This window comes from Hordeum vulgare, chromosome 7H, assembly GCF_904849725.1.
Source record: "Hordeum vulgare subsp. vulgare chromosome 7H, MorexV3_pseudomolecules_assembly, whole genome shotgun sequence".
Lineage (NCBI taxonomy): Eukaryota > Viridiplantae > Streptophyta > Magnoliopsida > Poales > Poaceae > Hordeum > Hordeum vulgare.
The window spans coordinates 176,915,403-176,941,035 of NC_058524.1; positions in this window are offsets into that span (position 1 = coordinate 176,915,403).

Below are 25,633 nucleotides of genomic sequence, written 5' to 3' on the forward strand. Positions count from 1 at the left end.
ATCACGAAGATGATCCTCGCGTTCCCAAGTGGCTTCATCTTCAGAATGATTTGACCACCGCACCTTAAGGAACTTGGTGACCTTGCGACGAGTCTTACATTCAGCTTGGTCGAGAATGCAAACCGGATGCTCTTTATAAGAGAGGTCTTGTTGTAGCTCAAGCATATCGTGATCCACTGCTCGAATAGGGTCCTTGAAGCAGCGACGGAGCTGAGAAACATGGAAGACATCGTGAACCTGAGAAAGGTTCGCCAGCAGTTCCAATTGATAAGTCACTCTTCCACGCCTTTCAAGAATAATGAAAAGGACCAATATAGTGAGGGGCTAACTTTCCCTTGATCCCAAAACGGTGTGCATCTCTCATTGGTGTGACACGAAGATGAGCCTTTTCGTCGGGTTGATAGACAATATCCTGATGATGACAGTCATACTGACTCTTCTGACGAGACTGAGCAGCCTTCAGATTTGCATGTATAATGCGGACTTGATCTTTAGTATGTTGGATAATACCCGAACCAAAGAGCGATTGGTCCACTGAACGGTGGCTCTGGAACTCCACACGAAGTCAAGTGTAAAGGGTACTTTGGAGTCAAAGATGTACAGGAGAGCCAGGTTTCAATCCTGTGGAACTTTGGGTTATGGGTCCACCACGTGGGCCGAGAGTAGATAGAGGGGTGGCATATTATACGGTCTTGGTAGCAAGACATGTCAGAGGGTAGTCTGCCAGTTATGTTGGCAACAACGTCGGTACCAAGGGCGGGGGACGAATAGAACCATTTTCCTGCTCGTTGAAACGAGGCAGACCAATAGGTAAAGTTCTCGTCCACCAGCGGCTACCGGAATGTTATCCACAATACTAACGGGGTCTTACCGACAGAGTTGTATACCTAGATTTTTACCTAAGCAGGGAATTAACACTGCTTAGATAAGTTATTCCACAAGAAAGGTCAAACAGACCAATGAGAATGAGAATGCGTGCACATACACAAGAATTTAAAGTATACCATTCCTGAGCGGAACATAGAGTATGGTATACATGATATGTCATCAAGTACTTAACCATTTAAATAAAGAGGCAAGAAGAATCATCATGTTTATCCATACCATGCGGTTTGGATAATTGATCAGGAACAATTTAGCATCGCACTTTCAATGTTCCTGTTGAAATTTGAAGTACCACATCCGTGCTTCGGGGTAGCATCGACATGGTCATCAGATAAAGGTTGGACTTTGGGTACACAAAGAGGATTCAGGAGGAGCAACTTATGACATAAGTCGTATATTCTTCACATGGAAGATGGCGAATCTTTCATATGGAAGAATTTATAACCATCGGTCCTTCGGCCCGGTGTGCCAAACAAGACATCACTGTACCAGATTACCTAAGACCAAAATTATAATTATTGGAAAAAGTTCCAACCATCATATCTGCCCAGGATTCAGATCTGATTGGTGTCAGGATAACTCAGACTCAAGATGCCTGAGAAGAAAAATGAAGATGCAAGATTCTCAGGGTATGAACTTCACAAGTAATCCTTGAATCATGAGTTTGATTGTAAGACACATGAACACCATGTCAAGACATTCATGCCCACGTGAAATTCTTATCTCAAAAGGCAACTAGGTTCTCATTTTGGGAACCATCATCGAGCATGACAAGGTTCCATGTGTAAGTCTGGATTAGCTCTTATGAAAGAACTTATTTTCCTTGATCAAATCAGTCAGTGGCTTGGCGTGCTAAGAGAAATTATATCAAGTGAAGATAACAAATCTTCAAAACATATAACACTTTGCACATGCGTGAATGATTTGGTATTTCACGAGAGGAAGCGAAACAAAACTTTCACATATTCACGGCGGAAAAGGTGCACGTGAACTTTGGGAAATACACTTCTACTATCCACATATTCTTCATGAGCTAGGCACATGGATAATCATTTTAAGAGCTTCATCGTGGAACATAGAGAAGTTGAGGGTGTGACCGATGTGCTCAACAACAATCCCTCAAAATTTTGACAGCCAAAATTATAATATCAAAGAGATAGCATTTGTCAAATCAAATGGTATAATGTCGTATGCTCGAGGGAACAACAACAATTAAAGATTGGTAAAAGGATGCACCTGGGAATACGGACGGAGTAGCACAACCAATGTCAAAAATGATGAGTCATCACCCAATACACTAAAATTGAACAATCAGTTGTTAACCTCAAGTCAATAGGGCTGCCAAAAGTATTGGAATCACACATCAGAGTTCACTTGTCGGTATACCGGTTAGAAACAACACGGGACCAAGAAATGAATGGTGATGGCGAGAAGTATTACTATGTCAAGGATTATTAAGAGGTGCAATGATGCTCACAACATTCTTGACAGAAGGTGACATAAGCTGAATTAGCAAGGAACTCGAAGGACAACACAAAACATGAACATGTTTGTGTAGGAGGGAAGGCAAGAAGGTTGTCGACGATAACACATATTATCAAGGGGCAAGGATGGTATTTTTCATCATGCATTCGGTCGATACCCGGCAAGAGCTTAGAATGCCGATGGTGATCACGACACATTTGTCGAGAAGCTTCACGAAGATGTATTCGTTCAGCGTCGACATCAAGCAAGGGAATGGTGAAGCCACAGGTTGCCAGAAACACCGTTAAGACTGCTAGCTCAGAATGAGATTGCCTTTCAGGACCACCAACATGATGTGGAAAGATCGATGCAAGCTTAATGCACAGTTGGAATTGTGCTACAGGGATGAAGGGTATAGATAGCATGGTCGAGCTCCAACATGACGATGATGTAGCTTAACATCTTGGAACGACATGATCGAGTACAAACTTGTAAACAAGGAAGATTACAAAAAGTTGTTGAATCGCAATGTGTACTCAATTCAGTTATCGATGTACTCGCGTGTCCAACATCTCAAACACGAGGAAACTGGAATTAATGAAAATATTAGAGTTGATGAGGAGCTCATAAGAAGTTATATAGCTCCGTGATATCCTCGAACTACAAGGAATAATATTCGGAGGTAGATCAACATTAAGGCTTGGACCGATGTATTGATCTGAAGAAGACAAGTAGTTTAACTCATCTAAAAATGAAATCAAGGTAGGACAACATGGTCGGAACCACGATTGTAAAGTACAAGAGCACAGATACCAGATCAAATCATATTATGAATTATTATTGATACGAGAAGTTTCTATGGTAGGACCGACGTCGTTTCCATGGGCATGAACACAAAGTTCAAGGTCGACTCCCACTTCATCAATGCATCACCTGCCATTTATTCCTCGCCTTTGATCGGTTGTAGCTTTGAAAGAATAACCAACATAACACCAGAAGAGTAAGACTCCAGAAAACTCTTCGGGTCATATTGATTTAGGAAGGCACATGTTCAGCCCATCGGGGCATCTTAGGAACATATACCACAAACTTCAAGAGTAAATAACACATGCTTGAAGGGCATGGCTGACAAATCATATGGTACAACTTATAAAAGGGGGAAGACACAATTTACCAATGGCATCTTGTGTTAGGGGAAACAATCACAAGAATTTTCTAAAGCAAAAGATGTCGTTGGATAATAACCCAGGATGAGTCTGACAATCCACAAAGGACCTGATGTGGGTATTGGTACTCAATCAGAGGGAGACAGGATGCAATGCATTAGTTAATAGAACGTCTGAAAAATATTGATACTTAAGTACCAAAGGAATTAAGATTTCTAGTTTGGTGTATCATAAACAGATGCTCTGGTCAAATACCAGTAGGTTGAACGGACTTAGATGGACAGCCAACCAAAGTTGATTTGTCGAGAACCCGCTCCGTCTGGAAGGACGTCTGAGCCGGGAGATAATTCATGAGTATCAACAAATGGTTGTGTGCATTCGCGCAAAGATAGAATCAATAAGATCACAGGAAAATTCACAAAGGAATTTTAATGAATGCGATTAGTCATATGGATTTAACCATAATGCAAGCAGGTGAGACAGGTCATGAACATTAGGCTACGGAGGATTTCGGAAGACCGAATAGTAAGTCGTAGAACTTTCGAAACCCATGACAACTGATGATGGACAAATCCCCGATAAGATAATTCGTTGCATCTCGTTAAACAAGAGCAATCAGAAAAGAAGGTATGAACGACATTTGCATGTAGTCATCCACAGTGGTTGACGAAGGAATGGTAATCGCAAGAGCGATGGGCACAAGTTCTCGAGAGAAAGCATCGGAGAATATCATCGGAGTCTCCTGACGAATCGAGTCATTATCAGGAATGAGGGACTCTTCGGAAGAAAGTATATACGAGAACCTAATGTTAGAGTTAGTAAAATCTTTGACCCAAAAGAGAAGAGAGAGTAGAGCCCAGAGTATAGGAAAGGAGTAAAAGATACTAATACCACCCAATTGAGATGTGGGCCCGTAAGCCACAACATCAGTGTTAGTAAAGTTTTTCAAACACTAGACTCAACTTCGGCCAAGGAGTTGGAAAGGGGGCTACCTACAGGCAGTCAGCTCTGATACCAACTTCTGACGTCCTCGGTTTAATCGTACGCTAATCATACACGCAAATATGTACGATCAAACCCAAGGACTCACGGGAAGATATCAGAACACAACACTAGACACAAATAAAATAACATCAGCTTCATATTACAAGCCAGGGGCCTCGAGGGCTAGAATACGGAAGCTCGATAAACACACGAGTCAGCGGAAGCAACAATATCTGAGTACAGACATAAAACATGGGGTGCCTTAGAGAAGGCTAGCAGAAAGATACAACGATCGAACGAGGCGAGGCCTCCTGCCTTGGAACCTCCTAACTACTCCTATCTTCAGCGGCCTCCACGAAGATGACACCATCGGGATGACAGACATCGGCAAGAAACTCCACTCCTGGGCTCCATCATCTGGTCGCAACAACGGATCAAGGGGACAAAGGGGGGAGCAAAGTAGCGGTGAGTACTCATCCAATGTACTCGCAAGTCTTACATCAGAACTATTCTAAATATGCATCAGTATCAAAGAAGGGGGGTTATATGTGGACTGACTGCAGCAATGCGAGAATAGAGAGAGAACGCCTAGTCCTATCGAAGACTAGCATCTTCAGGGGCTTGCAGCAATAGACGAGAGTAGAACAGGTGGGGTAGAACATTAATAGTCATATTGTTGCAGCAATATTAAAGTGAGGTCACACCTAAAGATCCTCCCTCGACTCCCTGCGAGGAAGCAATCCCGAGGCAAACTAATTCCAGTTAATTAGAAATTGTAGTTGTATAAGATCGGGGCACAACTCCAAGTCGTCCTGTAACCGTGGACACGGCTATCCGAATAGTTAATTTTGATCCCTGCAGGGGTGCACCACATGTCCCGTCACGCTCGATAACACTCTGGCCGGACATACTTTTCTGGGTCCTGCCTGGCCTCGGAATATCGACACGTTGCAGCCCCACCTAAGACTAATCAGAGAGGTCAGCCCGCCGGTCTAAATACTAAGCGCAAAGGGTTCATAGGCCCAATTCCCCTCCACGCTCCTGCACGATGCCAGGGCGGCCGACGTCAGTCCTAGCATCCCTTAATCACAAACGCAATGCATCTCGGGACCACTCGAGCGCGCGCCACTACGATTGCTGACATCTGAAAAGCTTCGGCTGATACCGCGACGCCGAGTACCCATAATTCTTCCCGCGTAGCCGGTTAGGGCGAAAAGGTCTCCGACCAACCTAGATCAAATACCCAACTCCATTAACATTTTAATTAGGTCAACAACACAGTCTCACGGGAATCCACCCGTCTTACAACTAATCACCAAATATCCCAGTAACAAGGTCGAGTAACTATGTGGTTGTAACATCGGGGGGAATCCGAGGTATCACCCTCGTTGGATTCCGAACGATGTACCCGTCAAGGTGCGCTTAGAGGAATCACTCTCGAGGGTCCCACACTTGAGGGGTTGCACGACAGAGGCGTCATCGGGAATGGTGAAAGAGGAATCACCCTTGATAACCACGACCGACTAGCTAAAAACTACAGAGATATCATCAGGAGTACTTAGCGAGGTGTCACCCTCGGTACCGATAGTATCTCCGTAGCGTCGTACAACGAAGGGGGTGTATGTGCTGTGTCGGGTCTGGCTCGTCGATCAGAGATCGAGATTTGAAAACAAGCGGGGCAACTGAACTACGGGGTCAGAGGGGATGACTGCTCCACCTATACTAAGCAGATGTACAGTACAGGACTGAAAGTAGCAGTTCATCAAAAATAGGGTATGCATCAGATATAGGAGCTAACTACAACAGTAGCAAAATACTAATGCAAGGAGTAGGAAGAAAGACATAGGCGATATAGGAATGATCAAGGGGGGGTTTTCTTGCCTTGCTGCCCTGCGGCAAAGGACTGATCGGCAGGGTCGTAGATGTACCCGGCAGCAGCGTCAGTCTCGGGGTCTACCGGTAAGAAGAGGGGGGAAGAAACAATAAATAATAGCAACGGTGCAACACAAAGCATGACATGGCAAGATGCAGGCTAGACATGAGCTAACGTAGCAACATCCGTCATAGACAGGTCGGAAGAATATGTGAGGATATTTTCCGGGTCTCGGGCTACTACCGGTCATACTGGAAACGATGGAAATGTTCCATGTTTGCTATGCTAGGGACGCATGACAAATGAACGGGCCGTGTATCCGGGTTCGTCTCGTTGTGCTGATCAACTTTCATGTTGAAAATATTTTGATCTGACTTACGGATTATTTAATATTAAATTTTAAAGTTTTATTCAATAATTAGGAATTAAAAACATATTTAAATAATTTAATAAAAAGTTATTATGACATCAGCATGATGTCATGCTGACATCAACAGTTGACTGGTCAACTGACCAGCGGGTCCCGAACGTCATAGGCACAAGTTTTAATTAAGATTAGATATTAATTAATCAGATTAATTTAGTGGGGGACCCACGTGTCATACTCTAATTATTCTAATTATCCAATTAATTAATTTAACTAATATATCTATTTATTTATTTAATAAAAACATTAACATTATTTTTATTTTTTTAATTATCGCGTGGGGCCTCCCTGTCATAGACAGCGGGTGCGTTGGCCCCACCAGTAACTGACTTTAGGCCATATACTCATTTTTTTCCACAGATACATAATCATGCAATTATCGTATTCCTCCAAATACCTATATACGCAATACATACATCACATCTCATACATACATACATACATACGACATCTAATACATCTTTTATTCTATTTTCTTTTAACTCTCAACACTCCCATCTCTCTCTGTGTTAACAGAGTTACAAAGAAGAACTCTGTGCTCTAACTCAACATAGAAGAACAACATCTTCAAATCTTCCTACCGGTCACTACCGTCGACGGATCGGAGTCCCGTTTGCCGGAACGAAACCGGGACGGTGAGGGGAACACGATGGTGGGAGGAGCCCGAGGAGGGGCTCACCAACGTTGAGGAGACGGCCCGGTGAAGCCGGAGTTCGCGGGAAGGCGTAGGTGACGGAGAGGAGGAAGACGATGCGGTGCCGGTGGTGGCGCGGTGGTGGTGATGCCCGTGGTGACGGCAGTGACGGAGCCGGCGAGGTCGGTCGGTGAGGAAGAGGCCCTCCCGGAGGGGGGCGGCGTTGAAGGAGGGGGCGGCCGAGGTGAGGCCGGCCGGGTGGGGAGTGGAGGAGCTCGCCGGCCGGGGAGGGGGCGAGGTGGAGAGGAGGGCCGGTGGGGAGGGGTCGGCCGAGATGGAGGACGAGGATGGGAGGCTCATCGGTGGGAGGAGGTGGATCTGAGGGGGCGACGGGGGGGACTGGGAGCCTCTCGGTGTGGAGGGGGATAGGACCGAGAGAGAGAGGAGATCGATGGGGGGCACGTGGGGGTAGCGAGAGGGAGAGAGGTGTCGGTGGGGTGGGGGCCCCACGAGGGGTCTCACGCGGGGGGGGGGGGGGCTCGTGGGCGCTGGGTGGGGTGGCAGCGCAAGTGGGAGGGGAGGGAGCGAGGCAAGGGGGCTCCCTCGCACTAGGGTTCCAGCGGCGTGGGGTGGGCCGGCTCGGCTGGGCCACTTTGGCCCAGTCGGCCAGGGGGGTTTCCTTTTCTTCCTTTTTTTTGTTTTGCTTTGTTTTGTTTTTCTTTTTCTATTATTTCTTCTTTCTAATTTCTTTTTAATTTATTTTCTTTTCTTTCTTTTATCATTATTATTTTTAATACTTTTTTAATACATATCTTCCTTCAATAGTTAACATGAATTTATAGATATACTTTTCTTTTGTTTTCAACTTCTGAATCCGGATAGAAATTCAATGCGGGTCAATGACGGTAATTCTCGATGATGTGGCATCATTAGCGGGTGATCACTGTAGCTTAATTACAATATTTACTGTAGCAAAAGTCGAGGATGTCACATGGCGCAACACTGGCTTCTTCCCCCGTAGTGCTACACCAGCGAGTGCACCGCCGCCTCTCTGTTTTTAGAGAAGGTGCCCTTTTTTGCTTCTTACATAGCGTAGAACTCCCCCATAGAGCAGTCATCCGCCCGTAGCCCAATGGTAGAGGTAGCGCAGTCAACCCCCTAGCCCTTTTTAATTTTGGTGTATGTGTGCGTGTTGTGTGCGATGTAGAGGGGTTGCTCAAAAGGAGTCAGACCCCCTCTCTGTCGAGTGCCGAAGCAGTAGTGCAGTGGTAGTGTGTGTGCCTTGTGCATGTATGTATCTGTAAGTATGTGTGTATGGAAGCATGGTGCACGTGTGTGTGTGTATGAGTGTGGGTGCCCTAATGTGGAGGGCAATGTGCACATGCACATGTGTGTGTATGTGAGGTTTGTGTGTGTGGTGTGTGTGCACCATGTGTGCAAGTGTGCACATGGGTGTGTGAGTGTGTGTGTGTGTGTGTGTGCACCATGTGTGCAAGTGTGCTCATGAGTGTGTGTGCATGTGAGTGTGCACATATGTATGTGTGTGTGCATGTGTGTATGTGAGTGTGAGTGTGTGTGTGTGTGTATGTGGGCATGGCCCACTTGCATACACTCACTAGGGGCCATGGTTCGATGACCATTGAGCCCATGTGTTATTCTTTTGTTTCTTGTTGTTTTGGGTGTTTTCCTCTTCAGGTAAATTCCATATGATGAGATAGGTAGATGTGGAAGTTTCCACTTTAGGGAAGATTTGACTTATAAGTTGAATTAGAAACTATGTGCAATTTCTTTTTTGGTTTGTGGTGTTCTCCTAAATGCAACATGGGTAGTATGATATATGTATTTGGGGTAGAAAATCCCAAGGAATCCAATGGTGTTACTGGTATATGGTTTTGAGCATTTCTGTAGAAAGTATCCCTGTGGTGAGGTGGCAATAGTTTTATCTGTGTAGGCTGGTTCATGTGCATGGTTACATGTGTGTGAATTCTTGCATCATTATGTCTGTGGCATCATATTATTGCTGGTATTTATTTCCTACTCGTTCATTTTGGGTAGCTATTGGGACCGAAAACGAGTTCGAAGAGTCCGGTGAGTTCGTGCAGGATGATCAGGATCAGTTCCACTCTCAAGAAATAACACGCAAGATGATCGTGACCTTGACGTTGTTTCTAGCTTTGTTATGCTTAGTGTTACGTTTTCTTCGTTACATCTCCGTTGCCTACCACATGATATATAGGCCATCAAACGTTGCCATGATACCTCAAACACCTCCCCTCCTAGCAAATGTTGTTAGGCTAAGTTAGGCTTGCTCAACCACTAATAGTTAGTGTTGCTAGTTGCAGGTGCGAGTTGGTCCATGGGATAACATGGGTATTTGATATCATCATATTTATTTGTTATTTAATTAACGGACCTATATACTTGGCAAATAACGGAAGGCCTAGCCTTTTGCCGGGTAATTTGTTCTGTTGTTGTCGCCTTTGTTTCGGCTACCGGTGTTCGGGGTTGTTATGGGGACCCCTTGATAAATCGTAGCGTTAAGACTTGTCTGGCAGGACCCAACTTTGGTGTTAATTTTGCTAATAACTTAATAATAAAAAAGCATAGGGAATAGCTACCCCAAGGAATCTAATCACCCCCTCGGGCCAGTGCTCCTCATGAGTGTTGCTCCAAACTAGAGTCGTGTGCGGGGCCAACCCGGGGCAACTCGGGAGATCTCTATCACGCCACTATACGCTGCGCTCATCCGGTCGTGTCCTAAGAACGAGATACGCGGCTCCTATCGGGTTCGTCGACACGTCGGGAGGTCTTGTAGGACTTGTCTTACCTTAGCGATATATCTTGTGCATTGGGAATCCGGTGAGACTTTGGGTCTTCTCAGAGTTGAGGTTTTCCTCTAAGGAATCCAACGAGATCACGAGTTTCGTGGTAGAGGATTACTATGTGACCTGTGGTAATTTGTGATGGACTAGTTGGAGCACCCCTGCAGGGTTAAATCTTTCGTAAAGCCGTGCCCGCGGTTATGTGGCAAACATGGATATTTTGTTAACATCTGGTTCTAGACAACTTAAAGTAATTTAAATAAAACTTGCCAACTGAGTGTGTAACCATGATTGTTTTCTTCAGAGCTCCTTCTCTGAGCGAGAACACGGTGGGGTTATGAATGACATAAGTAGGTGTTCGGGATCACTTAGTGATCAATCTAGTCTTTGACCGTCTTGCGTAGGCCACCATATACTCCCTTCGTTCCTAAATATAAGACCTTTTAGAAATTCTACTATGGACTACATACGGAGCAAAATGAGTGAACCTATACTCTAAAATATGTCTATATACATCCGTATGTCATCCATAGTGTAATCTCTAAAAGGTCTTATATTTAGGAACGGAGGGAGTATAATTTATGTTCTTTGTAAGATGGCCACCATATAAGCTTAGGATGCTGCAAACTCAAACACTTAACCTACCTCGCCTATTTAACTTAGTTAGACTCGATACTAAGGTCATGAGATTGCTGAGTCCTCGTGGCTCACAGTTTACTACAAACCCCCACAGGTACAGGTACCCCAGATGCAGGTGTTCCCGATGATAACTAGTTGAGGTGGGAGTTCGACGAAGACAGTGGCAGGCTATATGTGACGTATCCCGAGGACTAGAGGCGCATGGTCGTGATCGTGGGACTAGCATGATTTTGCCGTTTATCTGTAGTCGGACGATGTCTTATGTATGAATAATGAATGCTTATGTGGATTGCAATTTAGCATGTGGCGAGTGTAAGCAGAATCTTATACTCATCTCTCTATTTATGTAATGACATTGTTATCCTACTTGCGAAACGCTTAGATGCGACCCTTTCCCCTTTTGAGGCCTCGCCCCCAAATAAAGAAAGTGCCGCATCTTGGACGTTCATAGTTCAAACTATGAGAAGCATGATTCAGTATTTACTCAAGTGGGATCTTCATCAAAAGGAAAACAAGGTTGTGATACTTAATGAATTAACAAATATCTACTATCGGAATTTATATTTTGTATTACTATCACACTATCATTGACATTTTTTTATTAAAATAGTGATGGCTATTGGTGGTTCTCGCATAAGACGTCCAAAAGCTATAACTCGATTCACCATCAGTCCATCTGGCATATATTTATCATCAATATCATCAGAAGATCAAGCTGCAAAATATCAATTCAAAAATGTGGGTCAGCGTAAGCGACATCATTGTGCTGAGATGTACTCAGAACTATCACATGATCAAGAAGAAACATACGTTCAAGAGACTTGTGGCCATAATAAAAGATAGAGGTCGGGAAAATAAAGTTGTCGTACTGCACGGGATCCTGACAAAGATACCACAACTTCCATGAAGACATGACTTATTTGCCCCGGGATTCTTTTCCTGCCATTCATGGTAATTTTAGTCAACAGAATATGTGGCATATAATTTTTCAATTTAACATACAATAGAAACATCCTATCAACGGAAGGGAGCACACACCATTTTGCTTTACTCATACAAAATTAGTTACAAAGTCATTACAAATGAACTCAACAATGGAGGGACATGCCCCATCAATAGATAGATTACTAATTCCAATCTGATGCGCGTGGGCAGCAAAATGTCACAGCCCGAAACCGACGCTCCAGAAGATTTCCCTTTTATTTTGTTGCCGCCGTGCGTTCAGATTGTGTGTCGCATTAATCATCGCTTCATTCGCATCATATGCATTGCATCGGCACTCCGTTGCTGCCAGTTTTCAAAACATGCATCCGTTATTAGTTGTCAGTTCTCTCCAATATCGTCGTTGAGCGTTTCGAGACCAATCACACACACGCGCGTGTGCGGAATCGTTAAAATCTTGTTTTTAAAAGTGTGTATAAAATATTCTCAGATTGAGTTGAAACTTGTCGTGCAGTCTTGTTTAATGTAGGTAGGCCGCCTGCCAAATTTCATCGCTATCGGAATTCGTTTGATACCCGAATTATTGACCGTAGCAGCACCATCATTGGTTTATCGTCGGACGTTTTCGGTGTTTGAAAAACGTGTGTCACGGGCTGCTAACATTCCATCTCTTCCCCGCCTAGCCTCTCTAACACGACCCAACTAGCACACCTGAGCTAACCCCAACACACCTCTCCGATCGGACCGTCCGATCGTGATAAAGGGTCGAAAAATCCCCAAAACCCCCTAAACCTAGATACCTTCCTATATATGGAAGGCCACCCCTTCCAAATCTAGCTCCTCCCACCTCCCACCTCAATTCAGCCTAGCGTCGCCACTTGTCGCCGCCAGCCAGCCACCCATCCGCCGCGCGCAGCCGATTCGAAGCTGGCCTACCCCGGGCCGAACTGTTGGGAAAACGTTGCATGGGAAACAAAAAATTCCTTTGCACACGAAGATCTATCATGGTGATGATCATCTACGAGAGGGAGATCGGATCTACATACCCTTGTAGATTGCTAAGCGGGAAGCATTAAGAAATACGGTTGATGTAGTGGAACGTCTTCGCGATACAAATCGCCATCGTCCCACAATCCGTCCCGATCTAGTACCGAACGGACGTCACCTCCGCGTTGAGCACACGTACAGCTCGATGCCGATATCCGCCTTCTTGATCCAGCAAGAGAGATGGGGAAGTAGATGAGTTCTCCGGCAGCATGACGGCGCGCCGGTGGTTGTTATGATCTTATTCCTGCAAGGCTTCGCCTAAGCACCGCAGAAATCCGATCTAGAGGAAGAAGTACGAAGTAGAGGTTTAGGGTTGCACGTGGCAAAGTTGTGCCTCAAAAACCCTAAAACCTCTAGTATATATAGGAGGAACCAAGGGGTGGGGCTTGCCTCCTACTCCAAGTAGGAGGGCTTTGGCGGAGGGAGGAGAGGAGGGATCCTCCTCCAATTCGGTTTGGAGGGAGGAGTCCCTTCCTTCCTTCCCACCTCCTCTTTTTTTCCTTTTGCCTTGTTTTTTCTCCTTGGCCGAAATAGACCTATTGGGTTGGCTTCACCAGCTACTAAGGGCTGGTGTGCCATCTATGGGACTATTAGGTTCTCTCCCGGGTGGGTGGCCCCTCCCGATAAAACCCAGAACCCATTCGTCACTCCCGGTACACTGCCGGCAATGCCCGAAATCTTTCCAGAAGCGAAATGCAACAATACTATATATCAATCTTCGTTTTCGGACCATTCCGAAAAGCCTCATGACGTGCGGGATCTAATCCAGGACTCCAAACAAAACTTCGGTCACCAGCACCTATAACTCAACTATACCGAAACGTCACCGAACCTTAAGTGTGCAGACCCTGCGGGTTTCAGAACTATGCAGACATGACCTAAGACACTACCCGGTCAATATCCAATAGCAGGACCTGGATGTCCATATTGGACCCTACATATTCTACGAAGATCTTATCTGTTGAACCTCTATGTCAAGGATTCAAACAATCACGTATATCATTCCCTTTGTCCTTCGGTATGTTATTTGCCCGAGATTTGATCGTCCGTATCTGATACGTCCATTTTGCATCATGTTTTCATGTTGATATTTATCGCTTCTTTGGCTGTTATTTCACTTCACGGTACAATTCATATGCCTTTTCTCTCTTATTTTGCAAGGTTTACACGAAGAGGGAGAATGCCGACAACTAGAATTCTGGCCTGAAAGTGGAGCAAAGTTGAGATACCTATTCTGCGCAACTCCAAACGCCGTAAAAATCAACGAAGATTTTTTTCCTGATCTATCAAAAATACTGGGCTGAAGAAGTGCCAGAGGGGCACCAGGGGGTGCCCACAAGCCTGCACGACGCGGCCACCCCCCCAGGTCGCGCCATGAGGGATTGTGGGCAGCCCACTGGCCCACTAGCCCCCCCTCTTTTGCTATATGAAGGCTTTCGTCCAGGAAAAAATCAGGGAGGAGCTTTTTCGTGGTCTCGCCGCCACCACGAGGCGGAACTTGAGCAGAACCAATCTAGAGCTCCGGCAGGACGATCCTGCCGGAGAAACTTCCCTCCCGGAGGGGGAAATTGTCGCCATCGTCATCACCAACACTCCTCTCATCGGAGGGGACTCGTCACCATCAACATTTTCATCAGCACCATCTCATCTCCAAACCCTAGTTCATCACTTGTAACCAATCTCCATCTCGCGACTCCGATTGGTACTTGTAAGGTTGCTAGTAGTGTTCATTACTCTTTGTAGTTGATGCTAATTGGATTACTTGGTGGAAGAGTTTATGTTCAGATCCTTGATGCTACTCATTACCTCACTGGTCATGAATATGATTATGCTTTGTGAGTAGTTACTTTTCTTCCTGAGAACATGGGATAAGTCATGCCAATAGTGGTCATGTGAATTTCATATTCGTTCGGTATTTTGATATGGTGTATGTTGTTTTTCCTCTAGTGGTGTTATGTGAATGTCGACTACATAACACTTCACCATTATTTGGGCCTAGAGGAAGGCATTGGGAAGTAGTAAGTAGATGCTGGGTTGCTAGAGTGACACAAGCTTAAACCCTAGTTTATGCGTTGCTTCGTAAGGGGCTGATTTGGATCCACTAGTTTAATGCTATGGTTAGACTTTGTCTTAATTCTTCTTTCGTAGTTGCAGATGCTTGCTAGAGGGGTTAATCATAAGTGGGATTCTTGTCCAAGTAAAGGCAGTACCCAAGCGCCGGTCCACCCACATATCAAACTATTAAAGTAACAAACGCGAATCATATGAACACGATGAAACTAGCATGACAGAAATTCCCGTGTGTCCTCGGGAGCGTTTTTCCTCCTATGAGACTTTGTCCAGGCTTGTCCCTTGCTACAAAAGGGATTGGGCCACTTTGCTGCACCATTTCTACTTTTGTTACTTGTTGCTTGCTACGAATCATCTCACCACACAATCACTTGTTACCGACAATTTCAGTGCGTGCAGATTTTACCTTGCTGAAAACCACTTGTCAGATCCTTCTACTCCTCGTTGGGTTCGACACTCTTACTTCTCGAAAGGGCTACGATTGATCCCCTATACTTGTGGGTCATCAAGACTCTTTTCTGGCGCCGTTGCCGGGGAGTGAAGCGCCTTCGGTAAGTGGAACTTGGTAAGGAAACATTCATTTAGTGTGCTCAAATTTATTGTTACTTGTCACTATGGATACTAATCCTTTGAGGGGCTTGTTCGGGGTATCCTCACCTCGAACGGAAGCACAAAGAGTTTCTCCTCAACCTGTTGCACCTACTGGAAATATTTTCTTTGAATTTCCTTCGGGTATGCTTGAGAAACTGCTGGCTAATCCTTTTATAGGAGATGGAACATCACATCCAGACTTGCATCTAATCTATGTAGATGAAGTTTGTGGTTTATTTAAGTTTGCAGGTGTGCCCGAGGATGAGGTCAAGGAGAAGGTCTTTCCTTTATCTTTGAAGGATAAGGCGTTGACATGGTATAGGCTATGTGATGATACTGGATCATGGGACTACAATCGGTTGAACTTGGAATTTCATCAAAAGTTTTATCCTATGCATTTACTACATCGTGATCGGAATTATATTTACATTTTTTGGCCTCGTGACAAAGAAAGCATCGCTCAAGCTTGGGGGAGGCTTAAGTCAATGCTATACTCATGCCCCAATCATGAGCTCTCGAGAGAAGTTATCATTCAGAACTTCTATGCTCGGCTTTCTCGTGATGATCGCACCATGCTTGACACTTCTTGTATCGGTTCTTTTATGAAAAGAGATATTGACTTCAAATGGAATTTATTGGAGAGAATTAAATGCAACTCTAAAGATTGGGATCTTGAAGAAGGTAAGGAGTCAGGTATGAATTTCACGTTTGATTGCGTTAAATCCTTTGTTGAGACAAATACCTTTAGTGACTTTAGCGCTAAGTATGGACTTGACTCTGAGATAGTACCTTCATTGTGTGAATCCTTTGCTGTCATATTGATCTCCCCAAAGAGAAGTCGTTTAAATATCATCCTCCTTTAAAAGTCAATGTAGTTAAACCCACTCCAGTTGAAGTGAAAGTCATTGCCTATAATGATCATGTTGTTCCTAGTGCTTACATTGAGGAACCACCTTTCCCTGTTGGGATAAAGGATCATTCTAAAGCTTCAACTGTGATACGTAGAGGCTATATTAGAACACCTACACCCCCTGAGCAAATTAGAGTTGAACCTAGCATTGCTATTATCAAAGATCTTCTGTCGAACGATGTTGAGGGACATAATATTCACTTCTGTGAAGATGCTGCTAGAATTGCTAAACCTCACGTTAGAGACAAACATAGGTCTGTTGTTGGCATGCCTGTGGTTTCTGTTAAGATAGGAGATCATTGTTATCATGGCTTATGTGACGTGGGTGCTAGTGTTACTGCAATACCTCAATCCTTATACGATGAAATCAAAGATGAGATTGCACCTGTTGAGATAGAGCCTATTGATGTCACTATTCAGCTTGCCAATAGAGATACTATCTACCCTGTGGGAATTGTTAGGGATGTTGAAGTCTTGTGTGGTAAAATGAAGTATCCTGCTGATTTCCTCGTTCTTTCTACCGCACAAGAGAGCTTTTGTCCCATCATTTTTGGTAGACCTTTTCTCAATACCGTCAATGCTCGTATTGATTGTGAGAAGCAAACTGTCACTGTTGGCTTTGAAGGTGTGTCACATAAGTTCAATTTCTCTAAGTTTGGTAGACAACCTCATGAAAAGGAGTTTCCTAGTAGGGATGAAACTATTGCCATATCCTCTATTGTCGTGCCTCCTACTGATCCCTTAGAGCAATACTTGCTTGAGCATGAAAATGATATGCATATGGATGAAAGGGATGAGATAGATAGAGTTGTCTTAGAACAATATCCTATCCTTAAGAATAACTTGCATGTTGAACTGCTTGGGGATCCACCCCCACCAAAGGGTGATCCTGTGTTCGAGCTTAAACAGTTGCCTGATACTCTTAAGTATGCCTATCTTGATGAAAAAGAGATATATCATGTTATTATATGTGCTAGCCTCTCAGAGCATGAATAAAAGAAGTTACTAAAAACTCTGAGGAAGCACCGTGCTGCTATTGCATATACTCTTGATGATATTAAGGGCATTAGCCCTACTCTATGCCAGCACAAGATTAAAACTGATCCTGATTTCAAACCAGTTGCTGATCATCAAAGGAGATTAAATCCTACGATGAAAGAAGTAGTAAGAAAAGAAATACTAAAGCTCCTGGAAGCAGGTATCATCTATCATGTTGCTCATAGTGATTGGGTGCGTCTGGTGCATTGCGTCCCTAAGAAGGGAGGCATTACCGTTGTCCCTAATGATAAGGATGAATTGATCCCACAGAGGATTATTACTGGCTATAGGATGGTGATCGATTTTAGGAAACTGAATAAAGCCATTAGGAAAGATCATTACCCTTTGCCTTTTATCGACCAGATGCTAGAAAGGTTGTCCAAACACACACACTTCTACTTTCTAGACGGTTATTCTGGTTTCTCCCAAATACCAGTTGCACAATCTGATCAGGAGAAAACCACTTTCACCTGTCCTTTCAGTACCTTTGCTTATAGACGTATGCCTTTTGGCTTATGTAATGCACCTGCCACCATTCAAAGATGTATGATGGCTATATTCTTTGACTTTTGTGAAAAGATTGTCGAGGTTTTCATGGATGACTTCTCAGTTTACGGGTCTTCCTTTGGCGATTGCCTTGGCAACCTTGATCGAGTCTTGCAGAGATGTAAAGACACCAATCTTGTCTTGAATTGGGAGAAGTGCCACTTTATGGTTAATGACAGCATCATCTTAGGACATAAAATTTCTGAAAGAGGTATTGAAGTCGATAAGTCTAAGGTTGATGCAATCGAGAAAATGCCATACCCCACAGATATCAAAGGTATAAGAAGTTTCCTTGGTCATCTTGGTTTCTATAGAAGGTTCATCAAAGACTTCTCTAAGATTTCTAGGCCTCTTACCAATATCTTACAAAAGGATATTCCTTTTGTTTATCATGATGATTGTGAGGAAGCCTTCAAAATACTTAAGAGGGCTTTGATAACTGCACCTATTGTTCAACCACCTGATTATAACTTGCCTTTTGAGATCATCTGTGACGCTAGGGATTATGTTGTTGGTGATGTTCTAGGGCAAAGAGTCGATAACAAGCTTAATGTTACTCACTATGCTAGCAAAACTCTAGACAGTGCCCACAGAAACTATGCCACTACGGAGAAGGATTTTTTAGCAGTCGTGTTTGCATGTGAAAAGTTTAGGTCTTACATAGTTGATTCCAAAGTCACTATTCACACTGATCACGTTGCTATTAAGTACCTCATGGAGAAGAAGGATGCTAAACCTAGACTTGTCAGATGGGTCCTCTTGCTACAAGAATTTGATTTGCACGTTGTCGACAAAAAGGGTGTTGATAACCCAGTAGCAGATAACTTGTCTAGGTTGGAGAACGTTCTTGATGACCCACAACCTATTGATGATAGCTTTCCCGATGAGCAATTGAATGGCATCAATGCTTCACGTAGTGCACCATGGTATGCTGATTATGCAAACTATATCGTTGCCAAATACATACCACCTAGTTTCACATACTAGCAAAAGAAGAAATTCTTCTTTGACTTGAGACATTACTTTTGGGATGATCCTCACCTTTATAAGGAATGAGTAGATGGTGTTATTAGATGTTGTGTACCTAAACATGAACAGGGACAGATCCTATAGAAGTGTCACTCCGAGGCCTACGGAGGACACCATGCGGGAGATAGAACTGCACACAAGGTATTGCAATCAGGTTTCTATTGGCCCACTCTTTTGAAGGATGCCCGTAAGTTTTTCTTGTCTTGTGACGAATGTCAAAGAGTAGGTAATATTGGTAAACATCAGGAAATGCCTATGAACTATTCACTTGTCATTGAACCATTTGATGTTTGGGGCTTTGATTATATGGGACCTTTTCCAAAATCCAATGGGTATACTCACATCTTAGTTGTTGTTGATTACGTCACTAAGTGGGTAGAAGTTATCCCCACTAGTAGTGCTGATCACAACACCTCTATCAAGATGCTGAAAGAAGTTATCTTCCCTAGATTTGGAGTCCCTAGATATCTAATGACCGCCGGTGGTTGACATTTCATTCATGGTGCTTTCCGTAAAACGCTTGCTAAGTACGATGTCAACATAGAATTGCGTCTCCCTACCACCCTTAGTGCAGTGGTCAAGTAGAGCTAAGTAATAGAGAGATTAAACTGATTCTGCAAAAGACTGTCAATAGGTCTAGAAAGAATTGGTCTAAGAAGCTCGATGATGCACTGTGGGCTTATAGGACTGCCTATAAGAATCCCATGGGCATGCCTCCGTACAAAATGGTGTATGGGAAAGCATGTCACTTACCTCTTGAGCTAGAGCATAAAGCTTATTGGGCAATCAAAGAGCTCAACTTTGATTTCAAACTTGCCGGTGAGAAGAGGTTATTTGATATTAGCTCGCTTGATGAGTGGAGAACTCAGGCATATGAGAATGCCAAGCTGTTCAACGAGATGGTTAAGAGGTGGCATGATAAGAGGATACAAAAGCGTGAGTTCAATGTAGGTGATTATGTCTTGCTATATAACTCTCGTTTAAGATTTTTTGCAGGCAAGCTTCTCTCTAAATGGGAAGGTCCCTATGTTGTTCAGGAAGTATATCGTTCCGGTGCTATCAAGATCAACAACACGGAAGGTAATTGTCCGAGAGTGGTAAATGGGCAGAGAATCAAGCATTATATCTCAGGTACTCCCATAAATGTTGAAAGCAATATCATCAATACCATAACTCTGGAAGAATACCTAAGGGACATTTATCAGCCTGTTTCGGACTCCGAAAACGAAGAGGTATGTGATTCGGTAAGAAAAGAGAGTCCAAAACTTTTCCACTAGGAAATTTTCTCTGTTTTGGAATATTTGAAAAAATACAAAAATTAGAAGTAGTCCGGAAAGTGCGCGAGGAGGCGACAAGCCTGCACGGCACGGGCCCACCCCCTGGCCGCGCCGTGAGGGCTTGTGGCCACCTCGTGCGCCTCCCGGACTCCGTTTTCGTGCGGGGTACTCCTTCTGGTCTGAAAAAAATCATTATATATACTCCCTTTTGGTCTGACCCCTGCATCACGCTGATTTCCTCTGTTTTTCATTTCGAGCCTGTTTATGTTGCAGATCTAGATCACTATGACTTCCCCAAAAGCTCCGAAGGACAAGATCTTCGAGAAGGTCATCAACCCCTATCTCACGGGAGTGCTGCAACACCCTCAATCTATCGAGATGCGTGAGGGGATGTTGCACATCCGTGATGTTGAGGGGCCTAAGAAGACAGGAAGCATGGAGACGAGGCTTGAAGCAATGGAGCAACAAGTCTTCAAGTGCCAAGGGATGGTGGAGCATGGACTCAATGCCAACCACATGATGATCACGGAGTTCACCAACAAGCACATGATTGATGCCAATGACATTGGGAAGCATCTCTCCAGGCTCTATGACAGGATTGATCAACTCCGGGCCTAGATCTATGACCTGCAGAACCAAAACTGTGAGTATGAGTATAGATTTAAATCAATACGGTTGGCTGCAGATTTGAGGATTCCGGAGACTCGTTCATCTTTCCATGATGGAGCACCTATGCCTTGGAAGACGGATGATCAAACTCATGTTGCAACAACTCCACCACCATCACCACAAAAGGAAGACAACTAAGCATTGGTATGGGCAATCCCCTTGGCTTGTGCCAAGCTTGGGTGAGTTGCCCCGGTATCGTATCACCATCACATCTTTTGCCTTTACCTTTGTTTTTTTTCATTTTCAGTTTTCTTTTTCTCTAGTAGTTTAAAAGTCTTAGTGTTTTAGTTTTGAGTTTTGCTTTGTGTCACCCCCGATGTATTATTGCTTGTGAGCCATATAATAAAGAGTGTCTTAGTTGAAGGGCTTTGCCTCTTGCCATGATCAAAAGAGTGAGAATAGAACAAAAGCATGAAATATCATGTAATGTTCTTATGTGAAGTGATGGCTTCACATATAAAAAGAATGAGGATTGAAACTTGTTGAGGGTAGGAAAACGTAGACCTTGGTCATGGTTGCGATTAAGAGGAAGTGATAAAGAAGGAGAGGTTCACATATAAATATACCATCTCTGACACCATCTATGATTGTGAACACTCACTAAACTATTACAAGCCTAGAAGTAGATGTTGGACAAGGAAGACAACATAATGAATTGTGTTTGCTTGGCTCTGAACAATGTTATATGACTAGAGATCCCTTAGCATGTGACGACTCCTTCCACCTCATATTAGCCAAAACCTCCCGCACCAAGTAGAGATACTACTTGTGCATCCATAAACCTTCAAACCAGTTTTGCCATGAGTGTCCACCATACCTACCTATGGATTGAATAAGATCCCTCAAGTAAGTTGTCATCGGTGCAAGCAATAAAAGTTGCTCTCTAATATGTATGATCTATTAGTGTGTGGAAAATAAGCTTTGTATGAACCTGTGATGAGGAAGACATAAAAGCGACAGACTGCATAATAAAGTTCTTTATCAGAGGAGGCAATATAAAGTGGCGTTCCTCCGCACTAAGAGGACACGCATCCAAACCTCAAAAGCGCATGACAACCTCTGCTTCCCTCTACGAAGGGCCTATCTTGTACCTTTACTTTTTTTCCTTGAAAGAGTCATGGTGATCTTCACCAATTCCTTATTTCGCCTTTGTCTTGGCTAACGTCATATGCTAGGGAAAGATCTATATTCATATGTCAACTTGGAGGTAGGCGTTCATGAATTATTATTGTTTACATTACCCTTGAGGTGAGTAGTTGGGAGGCAAAACTGTAAGCTTCTATCTTTGTGTGTGTCCAGCTGAAACTTTGATCTCATGAGTACCACGTGAGTTGTAGCAATTGTAGAGAACGAAAGAATGATTGAGTATGTGGATTTGCTTTACAAGCTCTTATTTGACTCTTTCCGATGTTGTGATAAATTGCAATTGCTTCAATGACTAAAGGCTATCGGTTGTTACTTCTCGGTAAGGTTCTTGATCCATGCTTTACTTTGTGAAGGAATTATCACTTTAGCATGAGAGATTATATGTTGGTATTGATGTTCTGATCTTGATCATGATGCATGCATGTTCGTATCTTGTTTTGTCGACACCTCTCTCCCGAAACATGTGTACATATTTATTGAGCTAGGCCTTCACTTGAGGACAAGCGAGGTCTAAGCTTGGGGGAGTTGATATGTCCATTTTGCATCATGTTTTCATGTTGATATTTATCGCTTGTTTGGCTGTTATTTCACTTCACGGTACAATTCTTATGCCTTTTCTCTCTTATTTTGCAAGGTTTACATGAAGAGGGAGAATGTCGGCAACTGGAATTCTGGCCTGAAAGTGGAGCAAAGTTGAGATACCTATTCTGCGCAACTCCAAACACCGTAAAAATCAACGAGGATTTTTTTCCTAATTTATCAAAAATACTGGGCCAAAGAAGTGCCAGAGGGGTACTAGGGGGTTCCCACAAGCCTGCACGGCGCGGCCATCCCTCAGGCCGCGCCATGAGGGCTTGTGGGCAGCCCATTGGCCCACTGGCCCCCCTCTTTTGCTATATGAAGGGTTTCGTCCAGGAAAAAACCAGGGAGGAGCTTTTTCGTGGTTTTGCCGTCGCCACGAGGCGGAACTTGAGAAGAACCAATCTAGAGCTCCGGGAGGACGATCCTGTCGGGGAAACTTCCCTCTCGGAGGGGGAAATCGTCGCCATCGTCATCACCAACACTCCTCTCATCGGAGGGGACTCGTCACCATCAACATCTTCATCAGCACCATCTCATCTCCAAACCCTAGTTCATCACTTGTAACCAATCTCCGTCTCGCGACTCCGATTGGTACTTGTAAGGTTGCTAGTAGTGTTGATTACTCTTTGTAGTTGATGCTAGTTGGATTACTTGGTGGAAGATTTTATGTTCAGATCCTTGATGCTACTCATTACCTCTCTGGTCATGAATATGATTATGCTTTGTGAGTAGTTACTTTTGTTCTCGAGGACATGGAATAAGTCATGCTAATAGTGGTCATGTGAATTGGTATTCGTTCGGTATTTTGATATGTTGTATGTTTTTTCCTCTAGTGGTGTTATGTGAACGTCGTTGCATATTGAATTAAATAATTGAACGTGGAGTTTCGTCAATAAGAAACTCATTGCATATTGAGCTTCACTTAACGTGTAGTGTTTGATTCTTGTGAATTGCCATGCCATGCCTTGCATAATTTAAACTCGACATGCATCATATTAGGGTGTGCATCATATCATGCATGTGTGTGGTGAATATCGTGTGTTGATGCTTGTTTCCGGTATGCTTCGTCTCGATAGAGTTCCGCAAGCGTGTCGGAATGTGAGGACCCGTTCGACTACGTCGGTTCGTCTGCTTCACGGAGTCATTCTTTCTCCAAGCGGGATGTCAGGCAAGATGAGAATTTCCCCAGATACCATTACTATCATTGCCATGCTAGTTGTGTCATTTATTTCAATATGTCTCGCTGCCTACCACTTAAATGCCAGCCTCTCAACATTGCCATGAAACCTTCAACCTTCTAATACCAAGCAAACCACTGATTGGATAGGTTACCGCTTGCTTAACCATGTGTTAGCGTTGCTAGTTGCAGGTGTAGTTGCTTCCATGTGAAACATGGGTTCCTTGTTATATCGCCATGTTAATTCTATTTAAACTAATGCACCTATATACTTGGTAAAAGGTGGAAGGCTCGACCTTTCTAGCCTGGTGTTTTGTTCCACCTTTGTCGCCTTAGTTTCGGCTACCGGTGTTATATTCCATAATTGAGCGTTGCTAACACGATCAGGTTTATTATGGGGACCCCTTGATAATTCGTCTTAGATTAAAACTGGTCTGGCAAGGCCCAACTTTGGTTTTACATTTGCCTAATGACTAATAAGTAGCATAGGGACCCACCAACACCCACGGAAAATTAATCAACCCCCAGGCCAGTGCTCCTCATGAGTGTTGGTCGAAAAAGGGCAGACTCCGGGGCCACCACGGGGCAACTCGAGGTTTGGTTTACTGATACGTCCCAAACATATCTATAATTTCTGCTTGTTCCATGATCTTTTGGGTAACATTGTTATATGTTTTGCTATACTTTTATATCTTTTTACACATATTTGGACTAACCTACTAACTCAGTGCATCCAGTGCCAGTTTCTGTGTGCTGATGTCTTTTTTGCAGGGACATTTACCCAAATTTCCAGAGCCCCAAAAATCCCGAGAAAAATATATAAAAATCAGCGTGACGGAAGCTTCGAGAAGCATCAAGGTGGGCCAGAGGGGAGCTAGGGCCTGCCCATGCAGCCTCCCTGCGCAGCCTGGCCCTTGGTCGTTCCCATAGGTCGCTGATGACCCACAAGTATAAGGGATCAATTGTAGTCCTTTCGATAAGTAAGAGTGTCGAACCCAACGAGGAGCAGAAGGATCCGACAAGTGGTTTTCAGCAAGGTAAAATCTGTAGGCACTGAAATTGTCGGTAACAAGTGATTGTGTGGTGAGATGATTCGTAGAAAGAAATAAGTAACAAAAGTAGCAACGATGCAGCAAAGTGGCCCAATCCCTTTTGTAGCAAGGGACAAGCCTGGACAAAGCCTTATAGGAGGAAAAACGCTCCCGAGGACACACCGGAATTTCTGTCATGCTAGTTTCATCATGTTCATATGATTCGCTTTCGTTACTTTGATAGTTTGATATGTGGGTGGACCAGCGCTTGGGTACCGCCCTTGCTTGGACAAGCATCCCACTTATTATTAACCCCTCTCGCAAGCATCCGCAACTACGAAAGGAGAATTAAGACAAAGTCTAACCATAGCATTAAACTAGTGGATCCAAATGAGCCCCTTACGAAGCAACGCATAAACTAGGGTTTAAGGTTCTGTCACTCTAGCAACCCATCATCTACTTAGTACTTCCCAATGCCTTCCTCTAGGCCCAAATAATGGTGAAGTGTTATGTAGTCGACGTTCACATAACACCACTAGAGGAAAAACAACATACAACATATCAAATTACCGAACGAATACCAAATTCACATGACTACTATTAGCATGACTTATCCCATGTCCTCAGGAACAAAAGTAACTACTCACAAAGCATAATCATATTCATGACCAGAGAGGTAATGAG